Below are 27,848 nucleotides of genomic sequence, written 5' to 3' on the forward strand. Positions count from 1 at the left end.
CTAATTTTGGTTTTAACCTACTGTACACTATTACCTTCTTGGTAGAAGTCAAATATATTCTTACGATATAGTTAGCAGCAAATGAGTTACACCTTTCAGCATCTTTACCCTCACTTGTAAAGGTCTTCTCTTTCCATGCCCTGATGTCTGCGCTAGATGTAACACAGACTGTACAGATGGGTCATGGATATGATACCCTTATACGACCCTACCACCTAGCTGTGTTATATCATCTTTATATATTTGGAACTATGGTCATGTGTTACTGCATTAGACTTTAGAAAATACTTTATTAGAAAATCCACTTCAAATCCACCTCAACTAGATCCAGATTTTAGGGTTTTATTATCATCTAGAGGGTTCTTTGTGAAATCACAAATCAAAAACCCACTTCCTCCAATCTCTCAGCCTTTTGATCACATCCAGGGTGCTGCTGTTTCACCAAGTCTGAGCTATGAGTTACATGATATAACCATTTGTATTGAGAAAATGAATGCGAGGAAGATTCCATTCAACACAATACAAAGGACAACTACAAATATTCAGCAATTCCATCCAGTTTATTCAGTGCTCCAGCAGTTTTTCAAACCTTTATCGACATTTTTCTTCCCTAACAATTGTTTTTACTACACTTGGGTAATATGCTGGCTTACGTCCCTGATCTTGTATTACAAAGCCTGCATGTCAACTCAGTCACACAGTAACTCTATGAAAATGGTTCACATGCTAAACAGGAATGTGTACCCTACGAGCTCACAGTGATGTCATAATGGCACACAGGCCTATGAGCTCATAGTGATGTCATAAAGGCACACAGCCCTATGTAAAGGCTAGCTAGTCAGTGGCTGGCCATTTGTGGTGATAGTTTATCCCACAGCGCTACTCTCTGAGTATTTCGTGATTTATATTTGGATTACGACTGGTAAGTCTATCTTACCGTTTTTAAAACACTACGCATAGAGTCCGTCTAACTTCGGATGTGATTCTGCGAGAAGATCAGAAGAAATTACCCATCATGTCACCCTCCAGGATATTTATCCAAAAGATGGAGAATGATCTTCAGCTGCTTAAGATCTTCTATTCCCCACTGTTAAGGGAATGTTTGCCTGAGATCATTGACAAGATGGCATCTGAGAAACTTATCCTTACCATCGATATGCTAAGTGAGGTCCTACGTTGCAAGGGGCTGTCCAGTTACGAGGGGCAGATAATCCTGGACTTTTTTTGCAACGTATTAGAAATAAGGAAGGACGCAGCTGACCTGTTTACGGAGCACACAGTGCCCATCGTCCTAAGCTCCATGGTAGAGGCCGACCAGATGGAGAGAGATGCTCCTTGGCTTGCAGCAAGTAAAGTCCTCTACCTTTTAGCCAATAAGTACACGCTGATTACCATCTGGGAGCTGCAGACCTGTATACAGGCGTCCTCGTGCCCCCCTCCGCTTTCAGCACTTACCACACTGGCAGCTGTAATATCCTATACAAGCGTGCCACTTAATTTCCTGAGTTATATGTTGCCTGGGATATATTCTTTCATGGAATCTGCAACTGATCCCAGCACACAGAGATCTCTGGCTATAATGATACACAATGCTGCGCTGGCCATGAAATCTGCTGCTGTGCTAGAGCCAGGAATAAAGGGACATTTCACCAGAGCCTGCGCCCTACTGAATACCTGGGAAACACAAAGCAGGCCTAATACTGATAATCAGGATATAATACTGGCCGCCACAGTACAAGTACAGTCTCTGCTGGATGATTCATCTACAACATCTATGTTGGGTACAGAGAAAAGAGGAACACCACTTCTTCCTTATGGAACAGGCAAATTCCATCAGCCAACTCAAACTGATGCAGCGTTCTCACAGTGCAGATCTGCCAATGACTATGTTAAATGGCTTGTGCAGACCGAGCGCTGGAAGGACAATTTTAATCATCTGATGCCTTTGTGGAAATCTAGCATCATCCACAACAAAATGACCATCACCATTATTTGTGCAGCACTACTGAGTTATCCAGATTGTATTACTGGACACTTTTATGATGTCATCATTAAGGAGATGTTACGCATGTTGGATGACATTGATAACAACATTTGCATGAAAATACTTGAAGGCATCACAAATTCCACCAGGGGATCACCAGACCAGGCCATGAGGTACAGAAATGTATTTATAACAGCTATTCTGCAAAAAATCCAATTGTCAAACATGGAACTGGTTCCCATGCTGCTAAAAACATTACTGGCAGTAATACAGATGCGTCATCATAAGACATGGAAGAAGTATGACAAAGTCCTCCCCTACATCATAAGATTTATGGACTCTGGCCACCACGACATACAACTGCTATCAATGGTACTATTTGGAGAAATAGTTAACAGATATCGCGTGTTCCCATGGAGTCCCATCAAGAGGCTGATTACAGAACCGGTCCTCTCACTAATGATGATCAAACTTGGCAACCAGGACATGGACATTGTGACTGCTGCAGTAGTCTGTCTCAACCGATGCCTTCCTCACCTGGGCTGCAGGGTCATGGTGCTGGAAGAGGGCAGTGACTGGCAGGACCCCAGATACGTACAGGCTATTTATCAAAAGTTGGCGAGGAAACATCTGCTTAAGCCAATGCTGCTATATGCAGTAGAAAATCTGGTCGAATATTCAGATATCTGGGCCACAGTCAGGTATATTAATGCTATGAAGGCATATATACCTTATGAGGAGATCACCTCGACAGACTACAGAGACTTGTGGAAGGGACTACAGAGAGCAAATCAAACATATTACCGTAAAGCTGTCAGAATGGTAATACAAGATCTTGGCCAGAAGTGGAAGTGTCTAGAAACAGCGACATGCTGAAGAGCTCACTATGTGGATTGCTGTTGGCTAGGTGAGCTACAGCAATAAGTGGGGATTAGGGCTACTGGCGACACCCCACCTAAAAAAAAAAAACGACATTGGGCAGCCACCTCATGGGTGTGTTGGAAGAGCTGCTAAGCTCTTAATTATTTTTCACATGTTGATAGTTACATCCAACTCACTGATAACTTCATCACTTGAAGATTTAAAGCCGGACAACACTGGGTGCTTCAGCTAGTGGTTAATATAGGTAAAACTAAGACCGGCGCCCTGCCATACTTTCAAAAAGGGTCAATGAGCACATGCCGAAAGAAAGGGGTGTGGTCTCACAAGGAAGGGGGCGTGGCCACATAATAGTACCCCCATTTTAAATTACACCACATAGTAGCACAATCTTATACATTGCACTGCATGTAATGCCCTTGATTCATATTACACCACATAGTAGTGTCCCTTATTCATGTTACAACACACAGTAGTAGCCCTAATGCCCACAGTAATAGTGCTACTTACACAGATAATGCTTAGAGTAGAAGTGCTGCGTTTACACATAATGTCCACATTAATAGTGCTGCTTACACACATAATGCCCACAGTAGTAGTGCCATTATACACATAATGCCCATGGTAGTAGCGCCCCTTATACACACAATGCCCACAGTAGTAGCGCTGCTTGTACACATAATGCCACAGTAGTAGCGTGCCTTATACACATAATGCCAACAGTATTAGTGCCCCTTAAACACATAATGCCCACAGTAGTAGCACTGCTTATACACATAATGCCCACAGTAGCGCCTATTATGCACATAATGCCCACAGTAGTAGCTCCCCTTATGCACATAATACTCACAGCAGCAGTGCCCTTTATACATAATACCCACAGTAATAGCGACCCTTATACACACAATGCCCCCACTAGATTAGTAGTGCCCCTCATACACATAATACCCATGTTTGTAGCACCCCTTATACACATAATGCCCACAGTAGTAGTGCCCCTTATACACATAATGCCCATGGTAGTAGCACTGCTTATGCACATAATGCCACAGTAGTAGCGCCCCTTATGAACATAATGATCACAGCAACAGCGCCCCATATACATAATACCCACAGTAATAGCGCCCCTTATACACACAATGCCGCCACTAGTAGGGCCTCTTATACACATAATGCCCACAGTAGTAGTGCCCCTTATGCACATAATACCCACAGTAGTAGCGCCACTTATACACATGATACCCACAGTAGTAGCGAGTCTTATACACATAATGCCCACGGTAGTAGCGCAGCTTATACGCATAATGCCCACAATAGTAGCGTCGCTTAAACGCATAATGCCCTCGGTAGTAGCACTGCTTATACATATAATGCCCACACTAGTAGCACCCCTTATACACATAATGCCAACAGTAGTAGTGCACCGTATACACATAATGCCCATGGTAGTAGCACTGCTTATATGCATAATGCCAATGGCAGTAGTGCTGGTTATATACATAATGCCCACAGTAGTAACGCGGCTTATAAGCATAATGCCCACGGTAGTAGCGCTGCTTATACACATAATGCCCACAGTAGTAGCGCCTCTTATAAAAATAATGTCCACTGTAGTAGCGCCCCTTACATGCATAATTCCCACGGTAGTATCACCCCTTATATGCATAATGGCCTGGTAGTAGTGCCGCTTATATGCATAATGCCCACAGTAGTAGCGCCACTTATATATATAATGCCCACAGTAGTAGCACTGCTTATACACATAATAAACACCCACACTTTCTCTCTTTCCCTCCACTCCACTGACCAGATCTGTAGCAGCTCATCCTCACCCTCTGACACACAGCAGCCCTGGTCCTGTGTAGCTCCGCAACCTCAGTCCTGTGAAACTCTGCTCCTTCAGTCCCTGATCACTGATGGCAGGGGTTCTCAAACTCGGTCATCAGGGGCGCACACAGTGCATGTTTTGCAGGTAACCCAGCAAGTGCACACACAGGTGTATTAATTACTCACAGACACATTTTAAAAGGTCCACAGGTGGAGCTAATTATTTCACTTGTGATTCTGTGAGGAGACCTGCAAAACATGCACTGTGTGCGCCCCTGAGGACCGAGTTTGAGAACCCCTGACTGATGGGGATGGACGCTAAATTCAGGCTACCGGCACCACTGCCTGTCATACAGTGTGACAGGTGCAGCCGGCAGCAAAAGGGAGGGGACATTAGCAGGGTTGCAGAGCAGGGAGAGCGCTTCTCCCACTTGGCGCCTCCCTGCTTTGCATCCCTTTGCTGAGCGCTGGACCTGGTTAAAACCAACAGCGGGCATATTTCTTTACCATTTTCAATCCAAAAATTTTGCCTAGTGCTATCACGGCAGCTTTTAATCAAGGGTTGCCAGACACTTCAGGGCTGATAACATGCAGCCGTAGATCACACGGGCTAAGGGTCCCATCCCAGAGCTGGCTCACCAGACAGAGGCAGCGGGACCTGCAATCATCATTGTCAGCCCAAGGTAATATTCTAGAGGGGTATAAGACAGCTAAGGGTCGGCAGGACTCAGGCGCGGTGATGCAGCAGCGGCCGCGATAAAAGTAATATCTCTAATCAATAAATCGAGGCCGCAGCTTCAGGGCCTACTCCAGAGCTGAGATTAGGAGAGCAACGATCTCCGCACTACTAATCCCAGGCGCCGGGATCCCTGTGGCAGTTTAACACTTAATGGCATACTTCCCAACTGTCCTGCTGGCGGCAGAACAGTCATGTTTTTCTGGGACTGTCCCACCGCCCTTCCCAGTGTCTCACGGGAGGGGAAAAGGTTGTGGGATGCAACGTCACTGCAGCTTGCAGCAGGTGAATAGATACCGTGTGATGTGCATGGCATCTATTCACAGTGAAGGGAGAGCTCTAGAGACAGCCCAGTATGTTGAAGAGTGCTGGGGACGCCTCCAATGTGAGGCAAATGGGGGTTTGCCACTAGGCTCCACCCCTTCCGATGAGGCCCCACCTCCTTTTCGAAACACACATGCCTCCGGTACTTGGAAGATCCCGATTTCCAGTTTAACAATGTTGGGAGGGATGCAATGAGACCGTACCCAATGAAGGGCAAGCACACAGATTTAGAGTTGCTGAAGGGGACAAGGAAACAAGGAGCAGGGAAAGCAAGGATAGTGTGGTAGATGAACCAGAGGATGAAGGGCCCTGCACCTGAGACCTTACATACTAAAGATATGTTTTTTTGCTGCTTTAGCATAAAGCGTCACACTAATGCTTTCTATCTTTTGAAAAGTTAATGCTTTGTATAAAGTGGTTAGCACAGCCATAAAGAATCAATTTTAGTTTTCTTCACCAAGAAATGATGTTCTGCTGAGAAAAAAAACTGATAAGACAACACTAAGTTTGTCCTCAAGTTCTCTCTTCTACCCCTTTCATACCAGCACCTCTGAACACGGGTTTTTGGCACATGAGCGCGCATAACCTGTGTTCATGTGCGGTGTGAACGGGAGCCGGGTCAATGCGACACGTTTCCCGTTCACTCTCTATGTAAGGGCGGCGCTTGGAGATCATGTGATCTCCAAGCGCCGCCCACGCCACGTCACTGCTGACGTCAGCAATCGGCAATATGTCGGGCTGCTAACTGTGGTGTGAAAAGCGCCTGAGGCGGGTCGCACCCTGCAATCTCCCGTGTCAGGCTCCTGAGTGCGATCCGCCTCAGGCAGTGTGATGGGGTATTACAGATTGCCATGATTAGTCATTTGTATATGTGTCACATAATCATCTGTTAAATACATAAAAATAGACAAAAAGAATTGAGTCTCAAAGCTTTTTATGGTACCAAAGCCATCCATCAAGAGAAACCTCATTCCTCTTCAGACTCCAAGACTTATTCTTTTGGATTGTGTATTTATTAATTTTAGACATCAATCATTTTACTTTCCTGCTACTGCATTGGGCTGGTTAACTAAAAACTGAGCTCCTGTGCAGGGAGGCGGGGTTATAGCATCTTGGGAACAGTCAAAGCTTTTGAGCCTGTTGGTGCCTCGGATCAAGATCCTACTCTACACCCCAATGTCTCTCCTTGTGGAGCCCAGTGTACCTCGCAGAAAGAGTTTTAACAAAGGTAAGTTCTTACCATAAAACTCGTTTTAGCAGCATTGCAAACGCTAGGCCGCCGCCCTCTGGGAGTGTATCTTGGTTTAGCAGTATAACGAACGAAAGATTAGCAGAACTGCTACTAAATAATTCCTTGCAGTTTCTGAGTAGCTCCAGACCTACTCCTAGATTGCAATCACCTCAGTCCGTTTAGTTCCTGGTTTGACGTCACAAACACGCCCTGCGTTCGGCCAGCCACTCCCCCGTTTCTCCAGCCACTCCTGCGTTTTTACCTGGAACGCCTGCGTTTTTTTAGCACACTCCCTGAAAACGGCCAGCTTCCGCCCAGAAACACCCACTTCCTGTCAATCACACTACGATCACTCGAGCGATGAAAAAACGTTGCTTGAGCTTGTGCAAATCTCCAAAGTTTTGTGTTAAATTACTGAACGCATGCGCGCTGCGTACCATTTTTCACCTAATCGCTCCGTTGCGAAAAACGGCAATGAGCGAACAACTCGGAATGACCACCATAGTTAGTACTTGACAATTGCTATTCAAAGATAATATTTATGTGTACCAGAGCCAGTAGTTAGGATAGCATAATAGCATATAACCATACGCAATCAAGAAACCCACTGGAAACATTATTCTGTCCTCTTTCTGGTTCCCACGATCAGTCACAAGGGGGCTTATTTCCAAAATCCTCCAGACCCCATATAAAGTCCCCCCAGACCCAGCCGACTGGGTAAACTTTATGTTATGCACACCAGTGCCTGCAGGAAAGTACTGGTGTCAGAACTGTTATGCACTCCAGTGTCTGCAGGAATGTACTGGTGTTTGAACTGTTATGCGAAACAAATGGACTCACAGACAAACTGGGGAATATGACATAACGTACACAGAAGGTGATAGGGTAACAAAATACACACAAAGTGAACAGAGAAGCCCAGAGGCTAAGGAACTGGGTATCTCCCTTGTATTAGAACTGCACAGATGGAAAAGCAAGATGTTGTGTTTTAATACGTAGAGAACCCGAAATGCTGTTGCTAAGGGCAACAGCAAAACCCTAAAGGGTTACCAACGGGTGTGGCAGTAAACTCCTTGGTCAGAGATGGAATGATAGACACAAGGAGAATCTCCACAATCCTAATTCTCACTTGCAGTGCACAGGTTTTAGCTTACTGCCACTAAACTGACCCCTGACACCTAGCACAGTGAGACAGGATTTAGGCAGGCAAGTCTTAGAATACAGCCGCAAACTTGCTAAGTTCACAGAGTAGAAACAGAACCCCAGCAAGCTAAACGACTGACTCCAGTCTTACTGCTAGGTCTGGATTGGCAGAGTGTAATACCAAATCCCCAGGCCTATTTGCAGTAAGCAACAAACAAATACAAAGCTACACAGTACTGGCTAACTTTCATGAACTGACTAACCAACAAAGATTCAGCAGCATCTGCTTACTCTGAAAAGAGGCCTTATAAAGCAGGTGCTGTCCACGCCCCACTCAGACCTCACAGACTGTGAGCACAAAAACCAGCACCGGATCCCCTGCTGTGCACAGAGCCTATAACCACTGCACAGCAAAAGACCCGAACCGGAGTATCAGCTGCGCTCAGGTTACTCCACTAGCACTTGTCTCCCGGTTGCCATGATGACGTGGCAGCACAGGGCAGGAGACCCTAACAGTACCCCCCCTCTGACGAGGGGTCAAAGAACCCCTACCACCGGGTTTATCGGGGAACTGCGAGAAGAAAGAGCGTATCAGTCTGGGGGCATGAAGATCACAACTGCGCACCCACGACCGCTCCTCCGGGCCATACCCCTTCCAGTGCACCAAAAATGACAGCCGACCCCGAACCACCTTGGAGTCAAGAATCCTTTCAACAACAAACTCCCTCTGGCCACGTATCAGAAGAGGGGAAGGTCTTCCACTGGAAGAAGGATTACTAATCGCCCGTTTTAAAAGGGAACAATGAAATGTTTTATTGATACCCAAAGAACGGGGCAGATCTAACTGAAATGCCACCGGATTGATAACCCTGGTGATCTTATAAGGGCCGATGAACCGGGGGCCTAACTTATGAGATGGCTGTCTCAACTTCAAATTCTTGGTAGACAACCAGACGAAGTCTCCTAATTTGAAGCTGCAGGGTCTTTTCCGCTTATCAAAAACCCTTTTGGGCACTAATGACACAGACACAAGGGCTTTCTTCACTTTCCGCCAAATACCTCTAAGGACCGAAACCACAGAGGAACCACCAGGCGTGGAGTCCAGGGGGTCAAAAGAATTGGCCTTAGGATGATGCCCATACACACAAAGGAAGGGAGAGATCCCTGTAGCAGAGTGAGCCGCGTTGTTATAGGCAAACTCCGCCATGGACAGATGAGCAACCCAGTCAGTCTGACACTTGGAGACATAACACCTGAGGAACTGCTCCAAGGACTGGTTCACCCTTTCAGTCTGCCCATTAGACTGCGGATGGTAGCCTGACGACAAGCTGACAGAAATCTGGAGATCGGAACAAAATGCCCTCCAGAATTTGGCCACAAACTGGGATCCGCGGTCAGAGACCACATCAAGTGGCAACCCGTGGAGACGCACAACATGCAGCATAAATAATTCAGACAGGCGTCTGGCCGATGGCAGCCCAACCAGTGGAACGAAGTGCGCCATCTTCGAAAACCTGTCAACGACAACCCAGATGGCTGTCATCCCCGAGGATTTGGGCAAGTCCACCACAAAATCCATTGAAATGTGGGTCCATGGCTTAGATGGGATAGAGAGTGGATGTAATGGGCCAACAGGAACCCCTCTAGGAGTCTTATTTCGGGCACAGATGTCACATGCCCGAACCCACTGATCCACATCCTTAGCCACCGAGGGCCACCACACCGCCCTAGATAGCAACTCCCGAGTTCTGGCAATACCCGGGTGACCTGCCGACTTCTTGGCATGGAATTCCAGAAACACTCGCTGTCTTAACCTAGGAGGCACAAACAAAAGACCTACCGGAAGGTCTGGAGGAGCCTGCTCCTGTGCTCTAAGGACTAATGATAACAGGTCCTGGGTAATGCCCACTTTAATACATGATGGGGAAACAATGGGCAACGGCTCCTCGGTGGTCTCCTGGATTGGAGCAAAACTCCGCGAGAGCGCATCAGCCTTGATGTTTTTTGACCCAGGGCGATATGTTATCAAAAAATTAAAGCGAGCAAAAAACAAAGCCCATCGTGCCTGCCTGGCATTGAGACGCTTCGCTGACTCTAAATATGCCAGATTCTTATGGTCAGTGAGAATTGAGACCACAAACTTAGCCCCCTCAAGCCAGTGTCTCCACTCCTCGAGTGCATCCTTAATAGCCAACAATTCCCGGTTACCCACGTCATAATTCATCTCGGCAGGCGAAAATTTACGGGAAAAGTAAGCACAGGGATGAAGGCGATTATCAGACACTCCCATCTGAGAAAGCACTGCCCCAATACCCATCTCAGAGGCATCCACCTCCACCACAAAAGGACGCTCTGGATCTGGGTGTCGCAGCACCTTGGCCGAAACAAATGCCCTTTTGAGACGGGCAAAAGCCGCTTTAGCCTCACAAGACCAGTGAGCAACATCCGCCCCTTTCTTAGTGAGTGCCACCAAGGGCGCCACTATAGACGAAAATCCAGCGATAAATCGTCTATAAAAATTCGCAAAGCCCAGGAAACGCTGAAGCGCCTTCAAACTAGTGGGCTGCACCCAATCCAGGACTGCCTGTACCTTGGAACCCTCCATTTGGAAACCTTCTGGGGAGATAATATATCCTAGAAATGCGATTTGCTGAACTTCAAATTCGCACTTCTCCAGCTTCGCCCCAAGCCGGTGGTCTCTGAGTTTCTGGAGGACTAAGCGTACATGCTTCCGATGTTCCTCCAGGGAATGGGAGAAGATTAGGATGTCATCTAAGTATACAACTAAGAATCTATCCAAATATTCCCTGAGCACATCATTCATGAAATCCTGGAAGACTGCCGGGGCATTACAGAGCCCAAAAGGCATCACCAAATATTCATAATGCCCTGAGTGGGTATTAAAGGCAGTCTTCCATTCATCCCCCTCTCTTATTCGGATTAGATTGTACGCACCGCGTAGGTCAATCTTAGAAAAAATGGTGGCAGTACGAAGCTGGTCAAACAAGACCGAAATGAGAGGCAGTGGGTATGAGTTTTTAATTGTGATACGGTTCAATTCCCTGAAGTCGATGCAGGGTCGCAACGAACCGTCCTTTTTACCCACGAAGAAGAACCGCGACCCAACTGGAGACTGTGAAGGTCTGATAAATCCCTTAGCCAAGTTCTCCTGAATGTACTCTGCCATAGCCTGAGTCTCAGGACGTGACAGGGAGTACAACCTGCTCTTGGGAAGCTTAGCATTTGGCAACAAATCAATGGCACAGTCATAGGGGCGATGGGGAGGTAGTACCTCTGCAACTTTTTTGGAGAACACGTCCGCAAAATCTGCATAACACCCTGGCAATCCTGGCAAATTTAGCTGCGAGAGCCTGACTGGAAGGCTCAAGCAACTCCTGAAACAATCAGTACCCCAACTAAGAATCTCCCCAGAGACCCAGTCAAATTGAGGATTGTGGGCCCTTAACCAGGGTAACCCCAACACCAATGGGGCAAAAGTACAGACAGTCACATAAAAGGACAATTTTTCAGAGTGTGTGGCTCCAATAAACAAAGAAATCTGGCTAGTGCAAGAGGTAATTTTACCTTGGGATAATGGTTCCCCGTTTAACCCACAAATCTCAATTTCCGATGCCAAGGGTACTAAGGGAACAGAGTGTTTCAGGGCGAATTGGCGGTCCATAAAAACCCCGTCGGCCCCACTGTCCACAAAGGCCTCAGTCTTGACAGTTTGACCGAGGATCTTCAAGGTCACCGGAATGATAAAAGTCTTCTTGGGAAATTCTGACTTCTGGCCTGACAGGATATTTCCCATCACCCTCAGGCCCTGAAGTTTTCCGGCTTTTCTGGGCATGATACTACCACATGACCTTTATTCCCACAGTACAAACACAACCCCTGCTGTCTCCTCCGCGTCTTCTCACGCGAGGAGAGGCGGGTAGCCCCAATCTGCATAGGCTCCTCAGAAAATTCCTCAGAGTCCGAGGTTCCCTTGGGAAGGAAGGAAATCTCAGTCTCCCTTTCAAGCCTACGCTCTCTCAGCCGTCTATCCACCCGGATGGATAACTGCATGAGCTGATCCAAGCTATCAGGCAAGGGATATTGTACCAGTTGGTCCTTTATCTGGTTAGAAAGACCTCTTCGGTACTGGTGTCTCAGGGCTGGGTCATTCCACTGGGTATCATGGGCCAACCTCCGAAACTCCGTACAGTAAACCTCAACTGGCCTTCGCCCTTGCTTAAGGATCGAAATCTGAGCCTCGGCTGAGGCCGTCTTGTCAGGGTCATCATACAACATGCCCAGTGCCGTAAAAAAAGCATCAACACTTTTAAGCGACGGACAGTCAGGCTGCAACCAATATGCCCAGACCTGTGGGTCTCCTTGTAGCAAGGAAATCACTATGCCCACCCGCTGAATCTCCGACCCAGAAGACTGAGGCCTAAGCCGGAAGTATAGCTTGCAGCTCTCCTTGAAACAAAAGAACTGCGAGCGATCTCCAGAAAAACGATCCGGGAGATTTACTTTCGGCTCCTTAACCCCTGCAGGTGCTGCTGCTGCGGGAGCTCCGCCAGCAGCCTGGGAGGTGTGCATTTTAATGGACAAATCATTAAATTGTCGGGTCAGGACCTGCACCTGATCGACCACCTGTTGCAACGTATTTTGAGGGGTATGCTCCATATTCCCACAAAATTTCAACAGGAGTATTGGGCTGCTGAATATGTTATGCACACCAGTGCCTGCAGGAAAGTACTGGTGTCAGAACTGTTATGCACTCCAGTGTCTGCAGGAATGTACTGGTGTTTGAACTGTTATGCGAAACAAATGGACTCACAGACAAACTGGGGAATATGACATAACGTACACAGAAGGTGATAGGGTAACAAAATACACACAAAGTGAACAGAGAAGCCCAGAGGCTAAGGAACTGGGTATCTCCCTTGTATTAGAACTGCACAGATGGAAAAGCAAGATGTTGTGTTTTAATACGTAGAGAACCCGAAATGCTGTTGCTAAGGGCAACAGCAAAACCCTAAAGGGTTACCAACGGGTGTGGCAGTAAACTCCTTGGTCAGAGATGGAATGATAGACACAAGGAGAATCTCCACAATCCTAATTCTCACTTGCAGTGCACAGGTTTTAGCTTACTGCCACTAAACTGACCCCTGACACCTAGCACAGTGAGACAGGATTTAGGCAGGCAAGTCTTAGAATACAGCCGCAAACTTGCTAAGTTCACAGAGTAGAAACAGAACCCCAGCAAGCTAAACGACTGACTCCAGTCTTACTGCTAGGTCTGGATTGGCAGAGTGTAATACCAAATCCCCAGGCCTATTTGCAGTAAGCAACAAACAAATACAAAGCTACACAGTACTGGCTAACTTTCATGAACTGACTAACCAACAAAGATTCAGCAGCATCTGCTTACTCTGAAAAGAGGCCTTATAAAGCAGGTGCTGTCCACGCCCCACTCAGACCTCACAGACTGTGAGCACAAAAACCAGCACCGGATCCCCTGCTGTGCACAGAGCCTATAACCACTGCACAGCAAAAGACCCGAACCGGAGTATCAGCTGCGCTCAGGTTACTCCACTAGCACTTGTCTCCCGGTTGCCATGATGACGTGGCAGCACAGGGCAGGAGACCCTAACACTTTACTTCAGGCATGGTAGATAACGGAATGCTGTGGATTAAAGCTTATTGTTTATAATACCATCATATTTTCTCTCGCACCCCATTTTCCCAATTCTTGCCAGCTAATTCCCCAGGTGCCCATTAATCAGTATGCTTGGGTAAGGTTCTGTCTGTTTTAAAATCTGTGTGATAGCTGGCGACAAAGGATGCGAGCCGTTCTCATGTTTTTGTGAGTCAGTGTAGGGACTGGCCACAAGGGACCAATTTGATGAAGTAGGGTGGCTTCACTAATACACCTTTCACATCGCAATGTCGGGGTCCCACTCGGGAATTGGAGAGGGTCCTTCCCGGGTGGGACCCAACATTGGACCCTTGCACACTGCCACCTCGACCCGGCAATATTGATATCATGGGCGGTGCCGGCGCTGGGAAATCACATAATTTCCGCGCCGCCTCTCCCTATGCAGTGAACGGGTCCCAGGTCGAATCGACCCACCATCCCTTTCACACTGCACCTGACCCGGTATTTCACCTGGGAATAACACTGCTTGATTCCCAGTTTGAATTACCGGATCAGGCGACTCGGGAATTCGACCATGGCCCCTTTCACACCGCACAGCGACCCGTGTCGACCCGGCAATATACCGGGTCAATACTGGGTTATTTTTGTGGTGTGAAAGGAGTATAATCTCCAAGAGCCATCAATGTGGGAGGTGCAATATTTGTGGCATTGTACGGTATTGGTGTGGCCATGAAGACATGGTTCACCGCAAATCATGTCATCAAGCCCTCAGACCGGCCACTTCACTGGGGGGAGTGGACAGGATCTGGGAGACTGGTCTCTCACTGGAGAGCCTCCCAGAGAGTAGTCATGTATGCATTGCATCTGCACCCATTCCAGTGTATATTCTGCACACAGGCAAAGTTTGCATGTAACTTAGAACCATTTCCATGGTACGATTCAGATAGCATCATGTGCAACAACCAACTGACACATATTACTTCAGGAGGGTTCATTCTAAGCACTGAGGTCATGGGTTCGATTCCCACCATGCTCCTAACGGTGTGAAGTTTGTATATTCTCCCTGTGCTTGCGTAGGTTTCCTGCAACAATCCAAAATTATACTGATAGGTTAATTGGCTCAGGACAAAAAGTATCCCTAGTGTGTAAGTGTGTGCGTGTACATGTGTTTAGGTCAGACTAGACGGGCAAAGTGGTTCGTATTTGCCCCTGCATAAGGTGAACGTATTCTCTCTTTGTTGCCTTAAATCCAGCACATTTTGGCAACAGTAACATTGAGCCAGATTCAGAGATAGACGCAGTGGCTGTGCTAAAAGATGCTAATGCCGCAGGGGGCGTCTTCTGTCTATAGACACCTCATGCCGGCTTCTGTGATCAGCTGCTGCGTCCGAGTATGCAGCATCTGATCATCTGAGTAACCCTCATGTTACTCAGGATAACTGGGGAAGTAATACTGCTGAAGCCAGTGACACTGTGTGGAAGGACGCAGCCATTGGCTTCACCATGCCCAGAAAGCAGGGTCGAGATGCCCCAGTTTTCAGCAATGCTGGCCATCACTGCCCCTTCCCTGCCCTCTAATGGCCGCATGTCAATCATCTGAATTAGGTCCATTTTCCCTACATACAAATTCTAATTTTGGTTTTAACCTACTGTACACTATTACCTTCTTGGTAGAAGTCAAATATATTCTTACGATATAGTTAGCAGCAAATGAGCTACACCTTTCAGCATCTTTACCCTCAATTGTAAAGGTCTTCTCTTTCCATGCCCTGATGTCTGCGCTAGATGTAACACAGACTGTACAGATGGGTCATGGATATGATACCCTTATACGACCCTACCACCTAGCTGTGTTATATCATCTTTATATATTTGGAACTATGGTCATGTGTTACTGCATTAGACTTTAGAAAATACTTTATTAGAAAATCCACTTCAAATCCACCTCAACTAGATCCAGATTTTAGGGTATTATTATCATCTAGAGGGTTCTTTGTGAAATCACAAATCAAAAACCCACTTCCTCCAATCTCTCAGCCTTTTGATCACATCCAGGGTGCTGCTGTTTCACCAAGTCTGAGCTATGAGTTACATGATATAACCATTTGTATTGAGAAAATGAATGCGAGGAAGATTCCATTCAACACAATACAAAGGACAACTACAAATATTCAGCAATTCCATCCAGTTTATTCAGTGCTCCAGCAGTTTTTCAAACCTTTATCGACATTTTTCTTCCCTAACAATTGTTTTTACTACACTTGGGTAATATGCTGGCTTACGTCCCTGATCTTGTATTACAAAGCCTGCATGTCAACTCAGTCACACAGTAACTCTATGAAAATGGTTCACATGCTAAACAGGAATGTGTACCCTACGAGCTCACAGTGATGTCATAATGGCACACAGGCCTATGAGCTCATAGTGATGTCATAAAGGCACACAGCCCTATGTAAAGGCTAGCTAGTCAGTGGCTGGCCATTTGTGGTGATAGTTTATCCCACAGCGCTACTCTCTGAGTATTTCGTGATTTATATTTGGATTACGACTGGTAAGTCTATCTTACCGTTTTTAAAACACTACGCATAGAGTCCGTCTAACTTCGGATGTGATTCTGCGAGAAGATCAGAAGAAATTACCCATCATGTCACCCTCCAGGATATTTATCCAAAAGATGGAGAATGATCTTCAGCTGCTTAAGATCTTCTATTCCCCACTGTTAAGGGAATGTTTGCCTGAGATCATTGACAAGATGGCATCTGAGAAACTTATCCTTACCATCGATATGCTAAGTGAGGTCCTACGTTGCAAGGGGCTGTCCAGTTACGAGGGGCAGATAATCCTGGACTTTTTTTGCAACGTATTAGAAATAAGGAAGGACGCAGCTGACCTGTTTACGGAGCACACAGTGCCCATCGTCCTAAGCTCCATGGTAGAGGCCGACCAGATGGAGAGAGATGCTCCTTGGCTTGCAGCAAGTAAAGTCCTCTACCTTTTAGCCAATAAGTACACGCTGATTACCATCTGGGAGCTGCAGACCTGTATACAGGCGTCCTCGTGCCCCCCTCCGCTTTCAGCACTTACCACACTGGCAGCTGTAATATCCTATACAAGCGTGCCACTTAATTTCCTGAGTTATATGTTGCCTGGGATATATTCTTTCATGGAATCTGCAACTGATCCCAGCACACAGAGATCTCTGGCTATAATGATACACAATGCTGCGCTGGCCATGAAATCTGCTGCTGTGCTAGAGCCAGGAATAAAGGGACATTTCACCAGAGCCTGCGCCCTACTGAACACCTGGGAAACACAAAGCAGGCCTAATACTGATAATCAGGATATAATACTGGCCGCCACAGTACAAGTACAGTCTCTGCTGGATGATTCATCTACAACATCTATGTTGGGTACAGAGAAAAGAGGAACACCACTTCTTCCTTATGGAACAGGCAAATTCCATCAGCCAACTCAAACTGATGCAGCGTTCTCACAGTGCAGATCTGCCAATGACTATGTTAAATGGCTTGTGCAGACCGAGCGCTGGAAGGACAATTTTAATCATCTGATGCCTTTGTGGAAATCTAGCATCATCCACAACAAAATGACCATCACCATTATTTGTGCAGCACTACTGAGTTATCCAGATTGTATCACTGGACACTTTTATGATGTCATCATTAAGGAGATGTTACGCATGTTGGATGACATTGATAACAACATTTGCATGAAAATACTTGAAGGCATCACAAATTCCACCAGGGGATCACCAGACCAGGCCATGAGGTACAGAAATGTATTTATAACAGCTATTCTGCAAAAAATCCAATTGGCAAACATGGAACTGGTTCCCATGCTGCTAAAAACATTACTGGCAGTAATACAGATGCGTCATTATAAGACATGGAAGAAGTATGACAAAGTCCTCCCCTACATCATAAGATTTATGGACTCTGGCCACCACGACATACAACTGCTATCAATGGTACTATTTGGAGAAATAGTTAACAGATATCGCGTGTTCCCATGGAGTCCCATCAAGAGGCTGATTACAGAACCGGTCCTCTCACTAATGATGATCAAACTTGGCAACCAGGACATGGACATTGTGTCTGCTGCAGTAGTCTGTCTCAACCGATGCCTTCCTCACCTGGGCTGCAGGGTCATGGTGCTGGAAGAGGGCAGTGACTGGCAGGACCCCAGATACGTACAGGCTATTTATCAAAAGTTGGCGAGGAAACATCTGCTTAAGCCAATGCTGCTATATGCAGTAGAAAATCTGGTCGAATATTCAGATATCTGGGCCACAGTCAGGTATATTAATGCTATGAAGGCATATATACCTTATGAGGAGATCACCTCGACAGACTACAGAGACTTGTGGAAGGGACTACAGAGAGCAAATCAAACATATTACCGTAAAGCTGTCAGAATGGTAATACAAGATCTTGGCCAGAAGTGGAAGTGTCTAGAAACAGCGACATGCTGAAGAGCTCACTATGTGGATTGCTGTTGGCTAGGTGAGCTACAGCAATAAGTGGGGATTAGGGCTACTGGCGACACCCCACCTAAAAAAAAAAAACGACATTGGGCAGCCACCTCATGGGTGTGTTGGAAGAGCTGCTAAGCTCTTAATTATTTTTCACATGTTGATAGTTACATCCAACTCACTGATAACTTCATCACTTGAAGATTTAAAGCCGGACAACACTGGGTGCTTCAGCTAGTGGTTAATATAGGTAAAACTAAGACCGGCGCCCTGCCATACTTTCAAAAAGGGTCAATGAGCACATGCCGAAAGAAAGGGGTGTGGTCTCACAAGGAAGGGGGCGTGGCCACACAATAGTACCCCCATTTTAAATTACACCACATAGTAGCACAATCTTATACATTGCACTGCATGTAATGCCCTTGATTCATATTACACCACATAGTAGTGTCCCTTATTCATGTTACAACACACAGTAGTAGCCCTAATGCCCACAGTAATAGTGCTACTTACACAGATAATGCTTAGAGTAGTAGTGCTGCGTTTACACATAATGTCCACATTAATAGTGCTGCTTACACACATAATGCCCACAGTAGTAGTGCCATTATACACACAATGCCCATGGTAGTAGCGCCCCTTATACACACAATGCCCACAGTAGTAGCGCTGCTTGTACACATAATGCCACAGTAGTAGCGTGCCTTATACACATAATGCCAACAGTATTAGTGCCCCTTAAACACATAATGCCCACAGTAGTAGCACTGCTTATACACATAATGCCCACAGTAGCGCCTATTATGCACATAATGCCCACAGTAGTAGCTCCCCTTATGCACATAATACTCACAGCAGCAGTGCCCTTTATACATAATACCCACAGTAATAGCGACCCTTATACACACAATGCCCCCACTAGATTAGTAGTGCCCCTCATACACATAATACCCATGTTTGTAGCACCCCTCATACACATAATGCCCACAGTAGTAGTGCCCCTTATACACATAATGCCCATGGTAGTAGCACTGCTTATGCACATAATGCCACAGTAGTAGCGCCCCTTATGAACATAATGATCACAGCAACAGCGCCCCATATACATAATACCCACAGTAATAGCGCCCCTTATACACACAATGCCGCCACTAGTAGGGCCTCTTATACACATAATGCCCACAGTAGTAGTGCCCCTTATGCACATAATACCCACAGTAGTAGCGCCACTTATACACATGATACCCACAGTAGTAGCGAGTCTTATACACATAATGCCCACGGTAGTAGCGCAGCTTATACGCATAATGCCCACAATAGTAGCGTCGCTTAAACGCATAATGCCCTCGGTAGTAGCACTGCTTATACATATAATGCCCACACTAGTAGCACCCCTTATACACATAATGCCAACAGTAGTAGTGCACCGTATACACATAATGCCCATGGTAGTAGCACTGCTTATATGCATAATGCCAATGGCAGTAGTGCTGGTTATATACATAATGCCCACAGTAGTAACGCGGCTTATAAGCATAATGCCCACGGTAGTAGCGCTGCTTATACACATAATGCCCACAGTAGTAGCGCCTCTTATAAAAATAATGTCCACTGTAGTAGCGCCCCTTACATGCATAATTCCCACAGTAGTATCACCCCTTATATGCCTAATGGCCTGGTAGTATTGCCGCTTATATGCATAATGCCCACAGTAGTAGCGCCACTTATATATATAATGCCCACAGTAGTAGCACTGCTTATACACATAATAAACACCCACACTTTCTCTCTTTCCCTCCACTCCACTGACCAGATCTGTAGCAGCTCATCCTCACCCTCTGACACACAGCAGCCCTGGTCCTGTGTAGCTCCGCAACCTCAGTCCTGTGAAACTCTGCTCCTTCAGTCCCTGATCACTGATGGCAGGGGTTCTCAAACTCGGTCATCAGGGGCGCACACAGTGCATGTTTTGCAGGTAACCCAGCAAGTGCACACACAGGTGTATTAATTACTCACAGACACATTTTAAAAGGTCCACAGGTGGAGCTAATTATTTCACTTGTGATTCTGTGAGGAGACCTGCAAAACATGCACTGTGTGCGCCCCTGAGGACCGAGTTTGAGAACCCCTGACTGATGGGGATGGACGCTAAATTCAGGCTACCGGCACCACTGCCTGTCATACAGTGTGACAGGTGCAGCCGGCAGCAAAAGGGAGGGGACATTAGCAGGGTTGCAGAGCAGGGAGAGCGCTTCTCCCACTTGGCGCCTCCCTGCTTTGCATCCCTTTGCTGAGCGCTGGACCTGGTTAAAACCAACAGCGGGCATATTTCTTTACCATTTTCAATCCAAAAATTTTGCCTAGTGCTATCACGGCAGCTTTTAATCAAGGGTTGCCAGACACTTCAGGGCTGATAACATGCAGCCGTAGATCACACGGGCTAAGGGTCCCATCCCAGAGCTGGCTCACCAGACAGAGGCAGCGGGACCTGCAATCATCATTGTCAGCCCAAGGTAATATCCTAGAGGGGTATAAGACAGCTAAGGGTCGGCAGGACTCAGGCGCGGTGATGCAGCAGCGGCCGCGATAAAAGTAATATCTCTAATCAATAAATCGAGGCCGCAGCTTCAGGGCCTACTCCAGAGCTGAGATTAGGAGAGCAACGATCTCCGCACTACTAATCCCAGGCGCCGGGATCCCTGTGGCAGTTTAACACTTAATGGCATACTTCCCAACTGTCCTGCTGGCGGCAGAACAGTCATGTTTTTCTGGGACTGTCCCACCGCCCTTCCCAGTGTCTCACGGGAGGGGAAAAGGTTGTGGGATGCAACGTCACTGCAGCTTGCAGCAGGTGAATAGATACCGTGTGATGTGCATGGCATCTATTCACAGTGAAGGGAGAGCTCTAGAGACAGCCCAGTATGTTGAAGAGTGCTGGGGACGCCTCCAATGTGAGGCAAATGGGGGTTTGCCACTAGGCTCCACCCCTTCCGATGAGGCCCCACCTCCTTTTCGAAACGCACATGCCTCCGGTACTTGGAAGATCCCGATTTCCAGTTTAACAATGTTGGGAGGGATGCAATGAGACCGTACCCAATGAAGGGCAAGCACACAGATTTAGAGTTGCTGAAGGGGACAAGGAAACAAGGAGCAGGGAAAGCAAGGATAGTGTGGTAGATGAACCAGAGGATGAAGGGCCCTGCACCTGAGACCTTACATACTAAAGATATGTTTTTTTGCTGCTTTAGCATAAAGCGTCACACTAATGCTTTCTATCTTTTGAAAAGTTAATGCTTTGTATAAAGTGGTTAGCACAGCCATAAAGAATCAATTTTAGTTTTCTTCACCAAGAAATGATGTTCTGCTGAGAAAAAAAACTGATAAGACAACACTAAGTTTGTCCTCAAGTTCTCTCTTCTACCCCTTTCATACCAGCACCTCTGAACACGGGTTTTTGGCACATGAGCGCGCATAACCTGTGTTCATGTGCGGTGTGAACGGGAGCCGGGTCAATGCGACACATTTCCCGTTCACTCTCTATGTAAGGGCGGCGCTTGGAGATCATGTGATCTCCAAGCGCCGCCCACGCCACGTCACTGCTGACGTCAGCAATCGGCAATATGCCGGGCTGCTAACTGTGGTGTGAAAAGCGCCTGAGGCGGGTCGCACCCTGCAATCTCCCGTGTCAGGCTCCTGAGTGCGATCCGCCTCAGGCAGTGTGATGGGGTATTACAGATTGCCATGATTAGTCATTTGTATATGTGTCACATAATCATCTGTTAAATACATAAAAATAGACAAAAAGAATTTAGTCTCAAAGCTTTTTATGGTACCAAAGCCATCCATCAAGAGAAACCTCATTCCTCTTCAGACTCCAAGACTTATTCTTTTGGATTGTGTATTTATTAATTTTAGACATCAATCATTTTACTTTCCTGCTACTGCATTGGGCTGGTTAACTAAAAACTGAGCTCCTGTGCAGGGAGGCGGGGTTATAGCATCTTGGGAACAGTCAAAGCTTTTGAGCCTGTTGGTGCCTCGGATCAAGATCCTACTCTACACCCCAATGTCTCTCCTTGTGGAGCCCAGTGTACCTCGCAGAAAGAGTTTTAACAAAGGTAAGTTCTTACCATAAAACTCGTTTTAGCAGCATGGCAAACGCTAGGCCGCCGCCCTCTGGGAGTGTATCTTGGTTTAGCAGTATAGCGAACGAAAGATTAGCAGAACTGCTACTAAATAATTCCTTGCAGTTTCTGAGTAGCTCCAGACCTACTCCTAGATTGCAATCACCTCAGTCCGTTTAGTTCCTGGTTTGACGTCACAAACACGCCCTGCGTTCGGCCAGCCACTCCCCCGTTTCTCCAGCCACTCCTGCGTTTTTACCTGGAACGCCTGCGTTTTTTTAGCACACTCCCTGAAAACGGCCAGCTTTCGCCCAGAAACACCCACTTCCTGTCAATCACACTACGATCACTCGAGCGATGAAAAAACGTTGCTTGAGCTTGTGCAAATCTCCAAAGTTTTGTGTTAAATTACTGAACGCATGCGCGCTGCGTACCATTTTTCACCTAATCGCTCCGTTGCGAAAAACGGCAACGAGCGAACAACTCGGAATGACCACCATAGTTAGTACTTGACAATTGCTATTCAAAGATAATATTTATGTGTACCAGAGCCAGTAGTTAGGATAGCATAATAGCATATAACCATACGCAATCAAGAAACCCACTGGAAACATTATTCTGTCCTCTTTCTGGTTCCCACGATCAGTCACAAGGGGGCTTATTTCCAAAATCCTCCAGACCCCATATAAAGTCCCCCCAGACCCAGCCGACTGGGTGAACTTTACTTCAGGCATGGTAGATAACGGAATGCTGTGGATTAAAGCTTATTGTTTATAATACCATCATATTTTCTCTCGCACCCCATTTTCCCAATTCTTGCCAGCTAATTCCCCAGGTGCCCATTAATCAGTATGCTTGGGTAAGGTTCTGTCTGTTTTAAAATCTGTGTGATAGCTGGCGACAAAGGATGCGAGCCGTTCTCATGTTTTTGTGAGTCAGTGTAGGGACTGGCCACAAGGGACCAATTTGATGAAGTAGGGTGGCTTCACTAATACACCTTTCACATCGCAATGTCGGGGTCCCACTCGGGAATTGGAGAGGGTCCTTCCCGGGTGGGACCCAACATTGGACCCTTGCACACTGCCACCTCGACCCGGCAATATTGATATCATGGGCGGTGCCGGCGCTGGGAAATCACATAATTTCCGCGCCGCCTCTCCCTATGCAGTGAACGGGTCCCAGGTCGAATCGACCCACCATCCCTTTCACACTGCACCTGACCCGGTATTTCACCTGGGAATAACACTGCTTGATTCCCAGTTTGAATTACCGGATCAGGCGACTCGGGAATTCGACCATGGCCCCTTTCACACCGCACAGCGACCCGTGTCGACCCGGCAATATACCGGGTCAATACTGGGTTATTTTTGTGGTGTGAAAGGAGTATAATCTCCAAGAGCCATCAATGTGGGAGGTGCAATATTTGTGGCATTGTACGGTATTGGTGTGGCCATGAAGACATGGTTCACCGCAAATCATGTCATCAAGCCCTCAGACCGGCCACTTCACTGGGGGGAGTGGACAGGATCTGGGAGACTGGTCTCTCACTGGAGAGCCTCCCAGAGAGTAGTCATATATGCATTGCATCTGCACCCATTCCAGTGTATATTCTGCACACAGGCAAAGTTTGCATGTAACTTAGAACCATTTCCATGGTACGATTCAGATAGCATCATGTGCAACAACCAACTGACACATATTACTTCAGGAGGGTTCATTCTAAGCACTGAGGTCATGGGTTCGATTCCCACCATGGCCCTAACGGTGTGAAGTTTGTATATTCTCCCTGTGCTTGCGTAGGTTTCCTGCAACAATCCAAAATTATACTGATAGGTTAATTGGCTCAGGACAAAAAGTATCCCTAGTGTGTAAGTGTGTGCGTGTACATGTGTTTAGGTCAGACTAGACGGGCAAAGTGGTTCGTATTTGCCCCTGCATAAGGTGAACGTATTCTCTCTTTGTTGCCTTAAATCCAGCACATTTTGGCAACAGTAACATTGAGCCAGATTCAGAGATAGACGCAGTGGCTGTGCTAAAAGATGCTAATGCCGCAGGGGGCGTCTTGTGTCTATAGACACCTCATGCCGGCTTCTGTGATCAGCTGCTGCGTCCGAGTATGCAGCATCTGATCATCTGAGTAACCCTCATGTTACTCAGGATAACTGGGGAAGTAATACTGCTGAAGCCAGTGACACTGTGTGGAAGGACGCAGCCATTGGCTTCACCATGCCCAGAAAGCAGGGTCGAGATGCCCCAGTTTTCAGCAATGCTGGCCATCACTGCCCCTTCCCTGCCCTCTAATGGCCGCATGTCAATCATCTGAATTAGGTCCATTTTCCCTACATACAAATTCTAATTTTGGTTTTAACCTACTGTACACTATTACCTTCTTGGTAGAAGTCAAATATATTCTTACGATATAGTTAGCAGCAAATGAGCTACACCTTTCAGCATCTTTACCCTCACTTGTAAAGGTCTTCTCTTTCCATGCCCTGATGTCTGCGCTAGATGTAACACAGACTGTACAGATGGGTCATGGATACGATACCCTTATACGACCCTACCACCTAGCTGTGTTATATCATCTTTATATATTTGGAACTATGGTCATGTGTTACTGCATTAGACTTTAGAAAATACTTTATTAGAAAATCCACTTCAAATCCACCTCAACTAGATCCAGATTTTAGGGTATTATTATCATCTAGAGGGTTCTTTGTCCCACTTCCTCCAATCTCTCAGCCTTTTGATCACATCCAGGGTGCTGCTGTTTCACCAAGTCTGAGCTATGAGTTACATGATATAACCATTTGTATTGAGAAAATGAATGCGAGGAAGATTCCATTCAACACAATACAAAGGACAACTACAAATATTCAGCAATTCCATCCAGTTTATTCAGTGCTCCAGCAGTTTTTCAAACCTTTATCGACATTTTTCTTCCCTAACAATTGTTTTTACTACACTTGGGTAATATGCTGGCTTACGTCCCTGATCTTGTATTACAAAGCCTGCATGTCAACTCAGTCACACAGTAACTCTATGAAAATGGTTCACATGCTAAACAGGAATGTGTACCCTACGAGCTCACAGTGATGTCATAATGGCACACAGGCCTATGAGCTCATAGTGATGTCATAAAGGCACACAGCCCTATGTAAAGGCTAGCTAGTCAGTGGCTGGCCATTTGTGGTGATAGTTTATCCCACAGCGCTACTCTCTGAGTATTTCGTGATTTATATTTGGATTACGACTGGTAAGTCTATCTTACCGTTTTTAAAACACTACGCATAGAGTCCGTCTAACTTCGGATGTGATTCTGCGAGAAGATCAGAAGAAATTACCCATCATGTCACCCTCCAGGATATTTATCCAAAAGATGGAGAATGATCTTCAGCTGCTTAAGATCTTCTATTCCCCACTGTTAAGGGAATGTTTGCCTGAGATCATTGACAAGATGGCATCTGAGAAACTTATCCTTACCATCGATATGCTAAGTGAGGTCCTACGTTGCAAGGGGCTGTCCAGTTACGAGGGGCAGATAATCCTGGACTTTTTTTGCAACGTATTAGAAATAAGGAAGGACGCAGCTGACCTGTTTACGGAGCACACAGTGCCCATCGTCCTAAGCTCCATGGTAGAGGCCGACCAGATGGAGAGAGATGCTCCTTGGCTTGCAGCAAGTAAAGTCCTCTACCTTTTAGCCAATAAGTACATGCTGATTACCATCTGGGAGCTGCAGACCTGTATACAGGCGTCCTCGTGCCCCCCTCCGCTTTCAGCACTTACCACACTGGCAGCTGTAATATCCTATACAAGCGTGCCACTTAATTTCCTGAGTTATATGTTGCCTGGGATATATTCTTTCATGGAATCTGCAACTGATCCCAGCACACAGAGATCTCTGGCTATAATGATACACAATGCTGCGCTGGCCATGAAATCTGCTGCTGTGCTAGAGCCAGGAATAAAGGGACATTTCACCAGAGCCTGCGCCCTACTGAATACCTGGGAAACACAAAGCAGGCCTAATACTGATAATCAGGATATAATACTGGCCGCCACAGTACAAGTACAGTCTCTGCTGGATGATTCATCTACAACATCTATGTTGGGTACAGAGAAAAGAGGAACACCACTTCTTCCTTATGGAACAGGCAAATTCCATCAGCCAACTCAAACTGATGCAGCGTTCTCACAGTGCAGATCTGCCAATGACTATGTTAAATGGCTTGTGCAGACCGAGCGTTGGAAGGACAATTTTAATCATCTGATGCCTTTGTGGAAATCTAGCATCATCCACAACAAAATGACCATCACCATTATTTGTGCAGCACTACTGAGTTATCCAGATTGTATCACTGGACACTTTTATGATGTCATCATTAAGGAGATGTTACGCATGTTGGATGACATTGATAACAACATTTGCATGAAAATACTTGAAGGCATCACAAATTCCACCAGGGGATCACCAGACCAGGCCATGAGGTACAGAAATGTATTTATAACAGCTATTCTGCAAAAAATCCAATTGGCAAACATGGAACTGGTTCCCATGCTGCTAAAAACATTACTGGCAGTAATACAGATGCGTCATTATAAGACATGGAAGAAGTATGACAAAGTCCTCCCCTACATCATAAGATTTATGGACTCTGGCCACCACGACATACAACTGCTATCAATGGTACTATTTGGAGAAATAGTTAACAGATATCGCGTGTTCCCATGGAGTCCCATCAAGAGGCTGATTACAGAACCGGTCCTCTCACTAATGATGATCAAACTTGGCAACCAGGACATGGACATTGTGTCTGCTGCAGTAGTCTGTCTCAACCGATGCCTTCCTCACCTGGGCTGCAGGGTCATGGTGCTGGAAGAGGGCAGTGACTGGCAGGACCCCAGATACGTACAGGCTATTTATCAAAAGTTGGCGAGGAAACATCTGCTTAAGCCAATGCTGCTATATGCAGTAGAAAATCTGGTCGAATATTCAGATATCTGGGCCACAGTCAGGTATATTAATGCTATGAAGGCATATATACCTTATGAGGAGATCACCTCGACAGACTACAGAGACTTGTGGAAGGGACTACAGAGAGCAAATCAAACATATTACCGTAAAGCTGTCAGAATGGTAATACAAGATCTTGGCCAGAAGTGGAAGTGTCTAGAAACAGCGACATGCTGAAGAGCTCACTATGTGGATTGCTGTTGGCTAGGTGAGCTACAGCAATAAGTGGGGATTAGGGCTACTGGCGACACCCCACCTAAAAAAAAAAAACGACATTGGGCAGCCACCTCATGGGTGTGTTGGAAGAGCTGCTAAGCTCTTAATTATTTTTCACATGTTGATAGTTACATCCAACTCACTGATAACTTCATCACTTGAAGATTTAAAGCCGGACAACACTGGGTGCTTCAGCTAGTGGTTAATATAGGTAAAACTAAGACC

Source organism: Pseudophryne corroboree, chromosome 7, assembly GCF_028390025.1.
Source record: "Pseudophryne corroboree isolate aPseCor3 chromosome 7, aPseCor3.hap2, whole genome shotgun sequence".
Classification (NCBI taxonomy): Eukaryota; Metazoa; Chordata; class Amphibia; order Anura; family Myobatrachidae; genus Pseudophryne; species Pseudophryne corroboree.